Source organism: Ambystoma mexicanum, chromosome 4p (genome assembly GCF_040938575.1).
Source record: "Ambystoma mexicanum isolate Mex_15411 chromosome 4p, UKY_AmexF1_1, whole genome shotgun sequence".
NCBI lineage: Eukaryota > Metazoa > Chordata > Amphibia > Caudata > Ambystomatidae > Ambystoma > Ambystoma mexicanum.
Window position 1 is genome coordinate 227,329,648 of NC_090927.1, and position 16,417 is coordinate 227,346,064.

Consider the following 16,417-nt stretch of genomic DNA (forward strand, 5'->3'; position numbering starts at 1 on the left):
TAATGAGGCCCATAGAGACGACTATAACCCAGTGTGCAACATGGATAGATTGCAATTTGTATTGACGTGTCGCTCTTAGGATTGGGGTCCCGTTTAGGTTCAGAATCCCAAAGACAGATACATCACACATAGAGGCGGGGTCAGACTGAGGCATAACATCGTTCCAGGCACCAATGGAAAAGTAGCCCACAATTATGCATTACAATTCTTTACTATGCAGAGCAGACTGTTTAGTACTAGCCAAGGGGTGTTTCAGGTAAAATATGTTGCAAATAATGCATTTGAAAACGTATTTGCTTAGTAACATTGGATGCAACTAGTGCAATAACTAATTAAACTGGTCCCCTCAAGCCTACAAGTGGTCCAATCTGTAAAATAAACTTGGCTTATTCTAGAGGCATAGGCTGGCACTTCAGACATTGGCCTATAGGCCAGTCCAAGCTGGCACAAGCCCACAGGCCTTCTGAGCTTTGGCATGAACCATGCTGCTGTTCTAAAGTCATTAGTGTCCGGCTTTGGTGAGACTTAAAATTGAATTCTAAATCCTTTCCCTAGGAAACCTTCACATCTTCTTACTGACTACATAGCTAGTTACTGTCTAATGACTTTCACCTAAGAGGATATTATCCCACTCGCGGGCGACTACCTAGCAGACACTAACACCCTCACCACTATCTACTCCACCATCCATTCCTGGATGGCAGAGAACTGGCTTTGCCTCAATAGTGAAAAAATGGAACTCCTCCTCATAGGATCACCTTTCACATTGGGCAACCTTGGTGACCAATAGTCCTCCTTCACCATCGATAACATTCATATCAAGGTCTCAAACCATGTTAAGACCCTCGGGGTCTACCTTGACTCCGACCTTTCCATGGACAGACAGGTCAATGCTATCGCCACCTCTTCAGCCTATTACTCTAAAATCCTCAACGCTGCTAGGCTCTTCCTGGCCCGCCACAATTGCCTCACCATTGCCAGGGCAATTATCGGGTCAAGGCTAGACTATTGCAATGCCCTCCTCGCTGGGACCTCCAGCAAAAACGTGGTTAAATTACAGCTAGCTCAAAACAATGCGCTCAGGGCAGCCACAGGTACCGCCAGAAGAGACCACATCTCTGAAATCAGAAGGCAAGCCCACTGGCTTCCTGTCAAAGAGAGAATTGTCTTTAAAATGCTTGCCCTCACCCACAAATGCCTCCACGAGCTCGCCCCGCCCTACCTGACCGACAGAATCATCAGGCACACGGCCACCAGACCCCTAAAATCACACTATGCCAACACGATTGTCACACCTACCTCATGAAAGGTGCGCGCTGGAGGTTCCAGCTTCCCCACCCAAGCAGCCACGCAAAGGAACGCACTGCCACCTCACCTAAGACTGATTGAATCACACCTAGCCTTCCGCAAGGCTATCAAAACTAGACTCTTTGTCTAAACAGAATATCTATCACGAATTGGTTTGATCAATTCCCTGCATATTTGTTTGTTACTGTGTAACCATGAGCCCATTGGGCACCCGCCTGTAACTCAAGTCTGCTTATCATCTGTAACAGCGCCTCAATGCCTCATGGGCTGCAAGCGCGCTTGATAAATGCAAATAAATAAATAAATAAATATTGGTTTGGTTCAATCCTGGCAGCCTTCTTACCCACACACATTCTGCCGGTGACTTCACTTTTCCCCTGAAAACATTCTAATTTCAACCTATCGTGTGTACCTTGCATCCCTCCACCAGCCCTGCACCCACAAGATGAGTAGCTTTGAGATTTCCTTTGCCCGGGTGGAGTAGAGGGCGTAATTGGTTATCTCCTACTGTACAATAGCTAAGGGAATAATGTATGACCTGACACATTCTTTACATCATTTTCTTCCCACTCTCCACACTCAAGAGTACAGTAATCTACTTCCTGATTTTCATTCATAGTTGGTGTTTCAGTTATCTGTAAGAGCAAACAATGCATCTATTTAATAGTATACTTGTTAGATCGCAGGAGAAATAGAGGCATCTCCCATGCCAGGTCACCCCCACAAGCCCAAGTAGCATAGGGGTGGCCATTTTCTTCTGGTGATTGGCTTATTTCTGGTTGGACATGTTCCTGCAGTGACTGCTGGGCTCGGAATAACCTACTCTGATCAAAATGGCATGTTATGTCATTGACCCAAAGGTCATGTGATGCTATTCTCTGTGATGGCATCACTTATGAAATTCTAATTACTATTTTTGAAGCTTAAAAATCCTACCTCTTTTTGGCCAAAGAATGTTGGCAGGTATGCAGTAGAATGGGGCGCAGATACCGATAGCCTCGTTTCCATGGAGTTGACGCGTTCACTGTCCGCCGCCACGCTGTCGGCCCTGACGCAGACGCAGCCCACGGTGACGTTCATCGTCTCGAGCGTGTATGTGCAGCCCGTCTGTTCTTTTTTGAGCGCCATGATCTGTTGCCTAATTTCCACCCAGTTCATATTGTAGCCTCCGCAGTGACCGGCACATACGGCGTGAGATATGTGACTTGGGAACCTCCTGTTGTCTATGTCTACCCTGTAAGTAAAGAAGCGGAGCATCACCACAGTTCGGGGTGGGGGCATCGGGCAATAAATACGTCACCACATTCAAATAACACCACCCTCCCTTCTCTTCTGACATTGCCCTCATAACACAAAAATCATATGGGTGTGTGACATCACAGTGACATCACATGTCTTTTTTACCCCGTGATAGCTTCACAGGAAGTGACATCAAATGACCTGTCGCCTTGGGAAATTTGGAATGAAGTTACATGGATTGTGATGCGAAATCTATACAATAAATGGAAAACGAATTATTAACATTATGCAAGTAAATAAAGGTTTGTATACCGTGATATCTAAGGGGATCAGATGACCTCAAAGCAACCCCTCTGCTATTAGTTCCGGCTGTGCCCCAAAGTTTCGGCCCATCATGTTCTGTCAAGCCCCTTTAATGGTGCACAAAAGGAACCATGTCTCAGCTCCAGCGAGTGTGAAGGACTCATGTCATGGGGTGGTTTGTCTAAAACATGAGAATCTGGGGGGAACCGCGGTTACATAGGGGTAGTAAACCATACTGGCTGCCTCTGCAACCCTTTGTCATTCTAAACAATGTCCACGACTAATGTATCTTGGACACATTTTTTTAAATTAAACCCAAAATCACAGGCACTGTCTCACAGCGCACATGTTCTAGCAAAAGTGATTTTACTCTCCATTGGAAAGCCTTGAAGTTCTACTGGGAAACGCTGACCCAGCACATTTAAAACAAAAGAAGTGCCGGGACTGAGCTCCTGTCTGTAGCTGCCCTGTCATGCAATGCTCGGCTGCTCTTCAGAGGTGCATTCTAGATATATGACTTATGCCTTAATGTAAGTTTAGTTTTTGTGTGTGACTGCCTTCACATCATCCATAACGTATTAATATCATGTTTAACAATAAGGTGCATGACTATGTAAAACAGATGTTTAGCTGGTTAAGGCTTCAATCACATTGCATTCTGGTACTTATAGTCCTCTGTTTACACTGGGAATATAAAAATACAATTACTAAACAGTAATACAGAATGACAAGAGATTAAAAGCCAGAACTTGCAAAACACCCTAAACCTTACTTAATACATCTTGAAAGGTTTGTTTCTGTATATTATGATTTTAGTGAAAATGTGCATCACTGTCGGCGTCCTATCGCTTACTTTCCATTGATTCAAACTATTGTGATGCTTGGGGCCGGATAGAGGAACAGAGGGCATGTGGGTGCCCAGTCTATAAAGGAATGCGTTTGGAACACAGGAACATGCCCCAGCTTGCCCTCCATTCACCCCTAGTTGTTTGGGGGCACACTACCCTTTCCTGTCTAGAGGTTGGCTCCCAAGCACAGAGCAAACATGTAACTCTTGCCATCCGTTGAATGTTGGTATGAAAGTAAAGTTGCAATGGCGAATGAGCTTTCTTCGTTGTTTGCTCCACAGACAATACAACATTTGAATATTTCTGTAGTGCACACCGCAGGCTGAATTGTCCTCTCACTTGCTCATTGCTTCGCCCCTTGTGAGCCAAAGTTCTCTCCTAATAGAACATTGAAATCAATGATATAACTGCAGCGATGGTTGGGTGAGGGGCTTACTTGGGACATTGCACTGAATGTGTCTGGGGTCCCCAGCATGAGTAGATTTCCTCTCTTCCTACCTAGGGGCTATGGCCATGGCATCTCCGCTGATTGCTCACTTTGGGAGTGTGGCTGCTTCCTACCTAGGTGCTATGGCCATGGGATCTCCGCTGTTAGCTCACTTTGGGGGTGTGGCTGCTTCCTCCCTAGGGGCTATGGCAATGGGATCGCCACTGATTGCTCACTTTGGGGGTGTGGCTGCTTCCTCCCTAGGGGCTATGACCATGGGATCGCCAATGATTGCTCACTTTGGGGGTGTGGCTGCACACTTGTTGTGTGCATGGGGGATGGTTGCCTAGCCTGAGGCTAGCCACCGGCTATCATTTGCTGCCCAGGGGCTTGCTTGGTGCTTAACTCTGTTAGGTGTCCACCAACACAATTTCACCCTCCAAGTAGGTGGGTGCTGTGGCCATGGGAGTCTCCCCCTACTGCCCAGTTTGTAAATGGGGCAGTGGGTGGGAGGGACACTAGTCTTAGGCATGGGGGATGCTTGCCTAGACCTGAGGATTGTCGCCTTCCACACATTGTTTCAGTTTTTCTCCCAGCGTTCCCACCATTCAAGTAATGTGGGTGCTGCGTTTTGCTCTCACGTGTGCCTGTGGGGGGGGAGGGGCATGGGTAAGCTCTCATGTGGCATAAGCCTGCAACATCTCTGTTTGCTCTTCCCTCCAGCCCCCTCAACCTCCACTCTCCAGATAAATGGGCATACGCAATCTCTACCTTATTTATGTTATCAACCTCAAAAGAAGTAAATGCTGAACCGGCTCATCAAGGATACACACGTGTGACCTTTGGCCTGGACCCAGATCACTGCAGCAGGTACATTAGCCCACTCAGGTACCTTATGAATTAGATTCAAATAGTCTATACTATGCCTTTTCCTACTTAAGGATTGGTGAATAAAAACAAGGGTGCTACGTGAGAACTGTTATTCTGTAGAGGACATCAGACTAAAATCAAAAGATGAAGAATGCAAACCTTTGAATGAATGGTGTCTATTATTGTTCTGGGAAGCCTTCTAGTCCACCCGTTGTTTATCACCCACAGAAGGGGATCAGCCCAATGCAAATCATTATTGGTCTTTCCACCATAGCAGCAGTCCAGTCTAAAGCTCTATCCCACGCCCCTCTGCATGGGCACACTAGCCATTCTTCGGCCTTATGGTCTAAAGTTGGGGCCAGACTGCTCACCTCGTGGCAAGATCATCCCTGCTTTGCATAGAATTCTGAAGATCGCTGCCTAGAGCAATGCTAGTGGCTATGATTGATCCAAAGCCTTCCGTTCACCATTTGATTTAGTGTGTTTCCTTGAGAGACATGGATGCCTTGCATGCAACACCTATGCAATCAAGCTGCACCTCGCTGATTTAAATCCAACAGGCCGAAACAAGCCTGCTGCTGCTTGTGTTCGTGTGCATAGCTGACCTGGCCTAACAGCTATGACTGGACTGCTCTCACTGGTGGCAGGGCAAAGACTGGCCGACAAATGGCCGATGGGCTAAAGTAATTATGCTGTCGTGGGTATCTCAGATCAGAGCCAGTGGTTATGAATAGTTTACCACCTTCCATCTTTCACTTTTTAGTTTTGGTGGACAGCGGATTGTTATTAAAAGACGAAGTCTACACAGACAGTGTTTCGCCCACAGGTGTGTGACTGACGTTAGTCACCACGGTTTCACCTCCCATGACATCACCAGCGTCGCAAGTTGAGCTATAGGGGTTCGGCCCCTACTCCATAAATGTAAAGGTTGGCACACATGTTAGTTAGGATCTTGCACAGCCATTGGCAGCCTGACAATGAAGGCTAATGGACCATCATGTATTGCCCCCTCTCTGATGCCAGGTCACCCCCACAAGCCGAAGTAGCAGGGAAGCTGATGAAGGCGCAGTGCAGTGGATCACACCTCAGAGGCTCACGCCTATTTACCTGCTGTGTTCTCTAGTGCAGGTTCTGAGCTTCTAGGGGCCTCGGGAAGACAAGAATACAAACTGGGTTCACCTATAGGTCCACGGGCAGAGGGCGCGCTGCGTGTACTCTCGCCGGAGCACCAGCGCAGGAGCCGTGATGTTCATCCTCACTTGGTAGTATGGATCGGACTTCCTGGCCGTGCATGTTACCTTTTGTTGGGAACCTCGTCTCTTCCTTGGGCGCCCTTCTTTGCTTGCAGACGCTGCTCCATCAGCTGCCACCACCATGGCCAGCAGGGCCAGGGCCTTCAAGAAGCCAAGAGAACAAGACAGAGTTAGCCAAAGCGATGGGCATAATGGCAGGTAAGGATCTGCCGAACAGTGGCTGCTCGGCGCCATCCAACATGGCCGCGGTCATGTCCATGTGTCAGGGTGCATGGATGGTAGAAAAGAGGAAACCAAACACCTTATGAAGTAGAGATATTAATATCAGATTTGTATGAACTGCTTTCTGGCAAAGACTTTTTTTTAGACTTTTTTCCAGAGAGGTCCATGCCACAAAACATTTATTTTTTTAAATCTAAACACTTCGTGCTTGCCGTTTTGGGAACAAATTAAATTCATGAACACTAATGGAATTCTGTAATCAGGCGAGGCGCGGGTGAGCGTAGGGGGCTGAAGAGGGGGCATCCCCCTACCTTGGCTTGTACTGTCTTCAAACTCTCAAAAAGGGTCTTGGTTTAGAATGGCACGCAAAAGAAACGTTGGAAAAATCGATAGGTTTGGGGGCAAAAGGGAAGCCTATTCCAGCTGTTACGTACCCTTGCCCTGCGATGCACGCAAGGTCCACCAGTTCCATTCCTGCACAAAGCAAAATGCCCAGTCTGGGATCCGTTGCAATGGTGTATACTTACTCATTGGCATTTGTGTGAGAACTCACTCTGCCAGCTCTGGCAAGAATATTCAACATCACTTTACAATACGGTGCGGCAGCAATGCATTCTTGTGCAATAAATATGTAACAAATGTATGAAAAGCATCTAATGACTAATTACTAATTCATTAGCAATTCATAACTAATTTTGTGCCCTATTAATTATAAAATCAATGGCATTGTGAGCGCACCTTATAGGGATACTGACTTTTCTAAGTTATTATGCAAAGAATGTCAAAGTGGGAAAGTAGGATGTCAGCGCATGCTCCTCAGTGCCAGTTCACTGACATATTTTGACTTTGCTTTGCTACAGTCACCCCGAGTGAAGCGGGTAGGCCCAGACGTGGCTCCCGTGTCTGCTGGGCCTAGAGAATCAAGCTACCCCTCACTGATGAGGCCCAACAAGGCTGAAACATGCCTGGGGATGCTTCTGGGCTCGTGCAGAAGGGATGTGACCTAGCAGTTTGGGCTGGACTGCAACCGTTGGGGTGGGACTAAGCCTGTTTTGTATATGGTCTGTATATGGTCTTTTCCCTTTCTATAATCGCTTGGCAGGTGAGGAACCATGGTCTGGAGCGTTGCCCAGAGCAATGCCAGAGGTTAAGATTAATTCTAAACCTTCGAGCCATCACCTCTGTTGTTTAGCTCACTGACATATGTCAGTGTTTCCTGAATTTGCTAATTCTCAACACTGCCCGGATGCTATCAAGTGGGGAGCAATCCCTGTCCGAACCCGCCGTGCCACTGCCTCTGTTGTGGCAAATATGTGGACTTTGCGCCATTTTGGTGCATAGGCTCACAGACACCACTTTCTACATATCTGACCACCACTGCCCATTTCCCGTTGTTACATTTTGTCTGCCCCATTATCCTAATTCTCACAATGGGGAAAGCAACATTTAACCCGGGTCCCGGATTAGCGAAAGCTGCGCCCTATCACTCACCATTAGTGTGCTTCTCTGAATTCTCATGGCTTCTTGGTCTTTTGCAACCAATCTTTGGACAAAGTGCTTCTACTGTGTAGAGGATGTGTGGAGATGCAGACCTGGTGTGCACCTGATTTTTTATAGGGCCAGTGCACCCACCCACACGTATGCATAAGCACACACCCCTCGAGTGGTGCAACGTAGACTCATGGCATAACAGACATTTCTGCTGGATCCTTTTACCAATAAGCATCCTTGGAGAGTTTTAAATTTAGAATGAAATTACAAAAAAATCTGCTTCTGACCACATAACCCAAAAGCCATCACAAAGGCAGTTAACCTCATTACCTCTCCGAACGTTCATTTCCCATCACAAGAAAGGAAATAAACCGACAGAGTCAGCATTTGCAGAAGGGACCTCAAAGAATGCTGCTAACAGTGGTGTAGCACAAGATTTTGGGGCCCCTCTGCAAGCATTGCTGAGGGCCCCCCACGTCCCCAGCAACAAATCACAGGCCGCCCCACTCTCTGGGCTTGCCTAGACTACCACCCTAACTGTTAAAATCAGCTCCTTGGCACAGAATTACCAACACGTCGCTCTACCTCGTCCCAGTACTTACCTATGAGGCAATCTGCCTCAGAGGTAAGTACTGGGATGAGGAGAGTGGGATGAGGAGTAATGAAGATTATAAGTAACAAAGCCAGGCTTTACATCCACATCCCTCTACCTCATCCCATTACTTGTGCATGAGGCAATGCGCCTCATGCACAAGAAGTAGGACCAGGCAGAGTAGGGCTAGGAGTAATGCAAATTACCAATAAGTAACCCAGGCATTAAACACAAGCACACACCATTACCTCCACATCCCTCTACCTCGTTTTAGTACTTCCCTATGAGGCATCTTGCCTCATAGTTAAATGCTGGGACGAGGAAGAGTGGGTTTAGGAGTAATGAAGATTACAGATAATTAAGCCACGCACTACATCCAGATCCCTCTACTTCATCCCAGTACTTGTGAATGAGGCAACCTGCCTCATACCCAAGTACGGTGATGAGGAAGAGTAGGACTACGAGTACTGAAGATTACCGTAAGTAATCGGAGCATTCACCATACACTCACACACGCACATGCAGTCACCCATACATTTACATGTGTATCCTTTCACCATACACTCACACACACACACAGGCAGCAACCCATATATCATGCACTCACTCATTCACGCACATTACATTATATAGATATACACACTTACGCACACACATTTATACAAAATAAATGTTCTTACCTTTGAATCCGTTGATCCAGGACAGGGAACAAGACGTCCAGCTCCATGCAGCAGGAATCCTCCATGTCATGGATGGGAGGGCGCATATGACTTCAAAAAGAAATACTTTCTTTTTGAAGTCACTCTAACTTCATAAAGAAATTATTTCTGTTAATGTAAGGGGGGGGTTGCCAGGACATGTGGCAGCTAGACCCCCGCACCGCTGTGGCTGCGGGGCCTCTGCTTCGGCCAGCAGCTGTGACCCTGGATGCAAGACTCCCCCCATACCTTTGCCATTTACACCTGCCGGAGGGTTGTCCGACACACACTTGGCAGCCCCCCCCTAGGGACATTTGCACCCCAGCGTATCCTAGCATTACCAGCAATGGGCTTGACCAGGGTCTGGGCTACACAGGCTGCACTGGGTTGCCTAAATTAAGGATATTGTTCCATATTACATTTCAGCCTCATTTGCTCAGTTGGTACCAAATTATTTGCACAAAGGGCTATTGAACATGATAGCCCCACGACAATGCTACCCCCACAAGCATTTGTTTTACTCGAATGAGATGTTCTTAGCGCACTAGGCGCGGCATCTAACGTCATTTATCTGGCTATGTAAGTGCTTTAGCCTGATAGCGCTTATTTGCCACAATTCCCCCTGGCAACCCTGATATCCACAATAGCGCCATTGATGTACACGAGGCTCTTGCCAATCCAAGATGGCCGCCCGTGTAGCTTAACTTCTTCGTGCCTCCCTGCACCTTCCATCCGAGGCCAGCATCTCCCTGATTGGCTGTATCACGAAAGATACTAGCCAACCCAACGCCGGGAGGCGTAAGTCGGCCCTTCCTGAGGGTAAGGCCAACAACTGTCCAGAGACTGTCCTGAGCTGACCAGAGCCCAGGGCCATACCCCCTGCCCGCATCCTATGAGGCTGTGAGTAATGCATGTTTGACTAACTTACCCCATCTGCACCCTCTAGACATATATCCCCTCAACCAGTCCTTCCTTCTCCTTTCCTGCACCTGCCATGTGCTCTAATCATTGTATTGGACCTGGTAGCAACAGTGCGCGGCCCTAGTCGGGCCTGTGAGCCCTACATCCTGGTGGTCAACGTGCTAATCTACCTGGCAACCCATTGGGCACTCTAAGGTCTTGTTCCGCCCACGGTCCAAGGTTGCCACTTGGCACTGTCCTATGCCATTGTGTGCTGCACTGCGCTGCTCTGTTTGGCCTGCGCCTTTATATGTGCATTCGTGCTACCATTGCACCCAGGTGTTTTTATAATATATACACTTGAACTGCTGCGTCTCAGGCCCTAGCGCTAAAATTGAATCTAGGTGTGATTTTACTTATGCATTGGAACTGCTGTGTCTCAGGCCCTAGCACTAAAATTGAATCTAGGTGTGCTTTTACTTGTGCATTTGAACTGCTGTGTCTCAGGCCCTAGCGCTAAAATTGAATCTAGGTGTGATTTTACTTATGCATTGGAACTGCTGCGTCTCAGGCCCTAGCGCTAAAATTGAATCTAGGTGTGATTTTACTTATGCATTTGAATTGTTGTGTCTCAGGCCTTAGCGCTAAAATTGAATCTAGGTGTGATTTTACTTATGCATTTGAATTGTTGTGTCTCAGGCCCTAGCGCTAAAATTGAATACTTCACGCCCCAGCGCCAAACTTGTATCTAAGTGCTACACGACCGTATGTTAAATACCAGCAACTCCACTTCACTAGATTCATCCTGCCCAGACAATGTATCTCCCAATGCTCTACACTGTTCTTCTTAGATCACTACTTTATATTGTGAACACCCAATATCCCACCATGCTACTAAACTCACTTCCACTTGAGTCAACCCCTAATTCCCCTAAGCTAACCGATATGATCACCTCACCATGCACTGTCGTTCAGAGGAACCTCAAATTACGGGCCAGACTCCCTAGGATTTATGACTCGTTAACCAATACATCCCACAGTAAGGCTAGTACTAGCAAGACTCTCAGCATCCTCTTCAACTGAACAGTACACTCTTCCGTGAGCCTATCCGCGCCAAGAATGGCACTCCCAAAAGCTCACCACTACCTCTGAAACTAGCACAACCTGCGACAAAGGGCGCACTTATAAACGCCTGCTCTATGGTAGCCCATGCAACAGACATTGCTGACCTACTAGTTAATGAAGATCTTGATTTCTTAGCAATCACTGAATCGTGGCTCCATCCAGCAGCAGGCCCCGCAATCATGTTAGCCATACCAGACGACTACACCCTACTTAGACTCGATCGTACTACCTCTCAAGGCAGAGGCCTTGCCATTATAGCCAAAACTAAACTCTCATTGATACTCTCGCCACCCTCCAACACAGGATCATGCGAATCCCTAACCGCTAAGCTTACCTTAGCTAATACACAGTCCATTTCCATTCACCTCATTTACCGACCACCCAGCCCTCTAGGTTCATTTGAGGAAGACTTCACAAACATCCTATCAAATAACCTTAAGAACTCCACACAAAGCATCTTATTAGGTGATTTTAACCTTGGTCTTAGTGACCCCTCAAATGATAACACCACATTAATTAATAATACCCTAGAGGAACTAGGATTCACCCAGAAGATCACAGAGCCCACCCATACTAAAGGTAGAACTCAAACTGGCTAGCTGTGCATAACTGCCCAGTCCTGGTCTCATCTATTCTTCCGCAGCCTTGGACAGACCACTACCTGATCTCGTTCACTTTAGAGGTGACACCAGTGCAAACAGACAGTATAGCTCCAGCTGTCCAGACCAGAAATAAAAAGAACATCACCCTTGAAAACCTGCTCCCACTGATCTTACCGACTCTGAATGCCATTCCTGATCACACAGATCCCTTTATGATGGTAGACCTATATAATAAAATCATGCTTTCATCCCTTGTTGACATAGCTCCCCTGAAGTTGAGAAAGAGCAAACCTCGAAAGCATATCAACACTTGGTTCTCTCCTCACCTTAAAGCCCTCAGACAGGAAAAGTGACGCTGTGAAAAAACCTGGAGATCACATCCCTCAGAAAACAATAAGAAAAACCTGAGTATATTAGCCGCCCAATATAAAAAAGAAATTATCCTGGCCAAACAAATGTCCTACAGCACTCGAATCTCGCAAGCGAAATCCAAAACTAGAGAGCTCTTTACAATACTAAAAGAGGTTGAATCACCTATGCAAGCACCCGACTCATGCCTAAAGAACAAGAATTGGTGCACGGGTATACAAAACGCATTAGCTAATAAAATCACCTCTCTCAAGACGATGATAAGTATTAAAAAAGACTCCCTTCTCGCTTCCACTAAATCTAGTATCCTGATCCCTAAAACGACACACCCCAATCGGTCGCACACCCCTGCGCCACCCAATCCCCACTTTAACTTCCACAAAGTATCTACTAAAGAGGTTGAAAATGTAATTCTTACCCTCAAACCCTCGAATTGCCACGGGGACCTATGCCCCGCACAATTGATAAAGGATGCCGCTCGTGATCTCGCACCATTTATTACCGAGCAAATAAATGTGTCATTCACATCAGGCACCGTACCTAACAATTTGAAAACAATCTTGGGTCCTCCCCCTTCGAACCGAATCTAGACACGCTACTCCTACTAACTATCGCCCCATCACTACAGTACCGTTCTTACTTAAAATCCTCGATAAAATAGCATATCAACAAATCCAACATTACTTTGAACACTTCCATCTCCTTGGAGTCTGACAATCAGGCTTCAGGCCTCAACACAGCACTGAAACCGCACAGATCTCAAGGCACAGATAGATGAGCTGAGAGATGAGGTTAAGACTGCACTATTGCTACTCCTTGATCTGTCAGCCGCTTTCGACCTGGTTGACCATGAGATCCTATGCAACCACCTACAAAAAGCAGCCCATTTCTCTAAAGAGGCAACCAGCTGGATCCAATCCTTTCTAAACAACCACACGATGAGAGTCTTCTCCCCATTAGCAGCAGCCGACCCATCGCCTATCACCTGTGGTGTGCCCCAGGGATCATGCGTCTCCCGACCCTGTACAACATTTTCACGAAGCCACTTTTGATGATCTAGATGGTCTGGGTATCACCTACACTAATTATGCCGATGATACCCAGATCCTCATCCCGTTGACGGGGGATTATGACAAGGATTTGGCCTTCGTCAATAAAGTTTACCTCATCATCCAGGCCTGGATGGCCTTACATGGTCTATGCCTGAATGATGACAAAACAGAACTCCTCATCCTAGGGTCCACACATAACCTCAACAAACTAGAGCTAAACTACTCCTCTCTCGTAATTGATAATAACAAGATCACTGTAGCCAAGGAAGTCAAAACCCTTGGCTTCTACTTAGACTCCACTCTCACCTTCAAAAAGCAAGTTAATGCTATGGCGTCCACCACATCCTACACTTGCAAACTTATCAGAGTAGCCAAACCATTCCTCTCACCATCTAACTGTATCACCCTTGCCAGGGCTCTGATCCTGTCCAAACTGGACTATTGCAATGCGCTATATGTAGGGTGCAACAAATATATCACGAACAAAATTCAAATCCTACAGAATAACGCCCTAAGAGCGGCCCTTAGAATCCCTAAGAAAGCCCACATTTCCGAGACTAGAAGATCTGTCAACTGGCTATCTACGAAAGACAAAATCTTCCTCAAATCTGTCTCTTTGGCTCACAAATGCCTCCACCAAGCAGCCCCTCAATACCTTATAACTAAATTCACCAGAACAGCTTCTTCCCGCCCCATTAGACTGGTTAACTCCAATCTCCTCCATGTGCTCAGATTTAAACGTACAATGTCGGGAGGGAATAGCTTCCCTGTAAAAGCAGCGCAATTTTAGAATTCCCTACCCCCCACTTGCAGGGAGAACCTCCCTTACCGCCAATTCAGATCAAAGACCATTCATTGGCTCAAGAACCATGATATATAACTCATGCCTGCTGTGCCACACTACTATGACTGTAAACTTGTACACTTTGATGTTCAACCGATCTGCGTAGATACAATTCATGATATAATCTGCATCTTGTATCTGTAAATTCTTTTGTAACTTATACCTTACCGGCTTTCATTGTCTTTGATGCTCCAGTAATGTAACCTAAGCTGGACTTCATCCTTTTTTATGTAACAAGCGTTGCAATCCTCTTGATGTCCCTGCGCCTTGTTACCCCCGGGTTAGGTGCGCAATATAAAATAAATAAATACAAATACAAATAGTGTGAACATGGCATGTTCCATTTGTCATGTGTGGTTTCTTTTTCTTCTCTTTAATGTGTAGTCAATGTTGTTCAAGAGGTCAATAAAGTTGTAATTTTAATCATATTCTGTTCAATCAATGTCAGCCAGGCTTCCTTTTGATGGCTGCTGCTGAGAAATACCTATATGTGCCTGAGTGAGGTATGTAGGCAAGTAGATGGGGGAACATATGCCTTTATTTATTTTGCTAATATTTCTTAACCTGGGCTCTAGTTGACCTATAGAAAGATGGGGTTGTAACTATGTGGTCCGTACCCTTGAAGGCTTGGGGGGCAGGGCAAGGGGAGGGCAATTGATCTGCATTGCTTGCTAACTCATGAATCTCACAGGATACCAGGCCCTTCTAACCAGTCGATGACAGCACCTCCACCGCACTGCCCCTACGGGCCCCTGCTTGCGGGCTGTACATCCCACACTTGGGAGTCACCCGCACTAGCACTTAGCCTGAGGCCTCCTCCTTAGCTCCCCTGGGCACTTCCCTCCCACCAGCTGTTGCCCATTCACCCCCACACCTTTCCCTATCTCTTGCACTTCTCTTCACTGCACTTGAACGTCCGAATACCACAGGGTCTAGTAGGACTACGATTGTAAACTCACTGTTTTTTTGCCAATGTTTTTCTCTCCCATGTTACCTTCCCATTTAGCCTTGTTGCCCTTTGAAACACAATTCTGTTGTATAAGCCCCTAGCAAATGCTCAATAAAATAAATAACTCCAGAATCTTGGAAGTTGAATTGATTCTGGGTGACCTGCCCAGTAATCATCACCTACTCCTTTGTGGAAAGCATGGCACTGTGACTGATATAATATCTATAACTCTGATGGGGTTATGCATAGGCATTCAGGCAGCATGTGGGAGCTTCTGGGGACAGTAGTCTCACTAGTAAACCCTGAGACCAAGAGCTTGATGGATGTGGACGGGAGAATGGCAGAGGGCATGGTACAGAGGAAGCTGCATATGGACTCCTGCACCCACACCCTCCACCACCTTACATGATAGGACGGGCAGAAGCCCATTTTCAGCCAGCAGTTAGACTTGACCCCACAATCAGAGAACCCATTCTGGCCACCTGCTGAGATGGTGCTCATGAGGTGCCTCCTTTTAGATACGGCAGCATCATCGTTATTAAAGCACTCTGGGCACCTGTCAAATTCATCATAATCCTGTACAGAATTGACCACCACCTTTAACCTCTCAGTTGGGCCAAATGGCTTGGCAGGGTACTAACCCCCACTAAAGTGGTGGTGACCTCTAGTGCCAGGGCTGTGAGGTGGGCAATGAAGCCCGGTGGCTTTCCGGGTCTGTACGAAGGTGTCCTCTCCCTATTGGAGACTATGCTGGTGGATGAGGACTTTGATGAAGAGATTATAGGGACTTATGAACGTGTAGCTGAATCGGTACAACTTTCTTCGCCATCCCCCAAATTTTGGACTCTCATGTGCCCAGAGAGGGCTCCGTATCCTTTGTTTGAGGGATATTGTCTCTCTAAAAAGAGACAACTCCCTAGGTATGGCAGGAGATGCTCTTTCCTCCCTAAAAGGGCATGTCTTGTTAGGTAAAAAAGAATGTCAACATCAGTGGACATTTAAAAGTGAAAATAAGTTGGCCTCATAAGAAGTAATCTATGTTGGGAATTCTAAGTATTCTGGGAGTTATACCCTGTGGGATGCATGGTTGCAAGCCTTGGATGGCTATTGTAATTAGCCTCGTGGTTTTGAGAGCCACTTTAAGTACTAGTGTGATCTAGATCAGGGGTAGCCAACCTATCGGACTCCAAATGTTTTGACTGCATCTCCCATTAGCCCCACCCAGCAGAGTCGGTGGTGAGGGAGCATGGGAGTTGTAGGCCACAACATCTAGAGGATGACACTTTAACCAGCCCTGATCTAGATGGACCCATAGATAAGCAGAG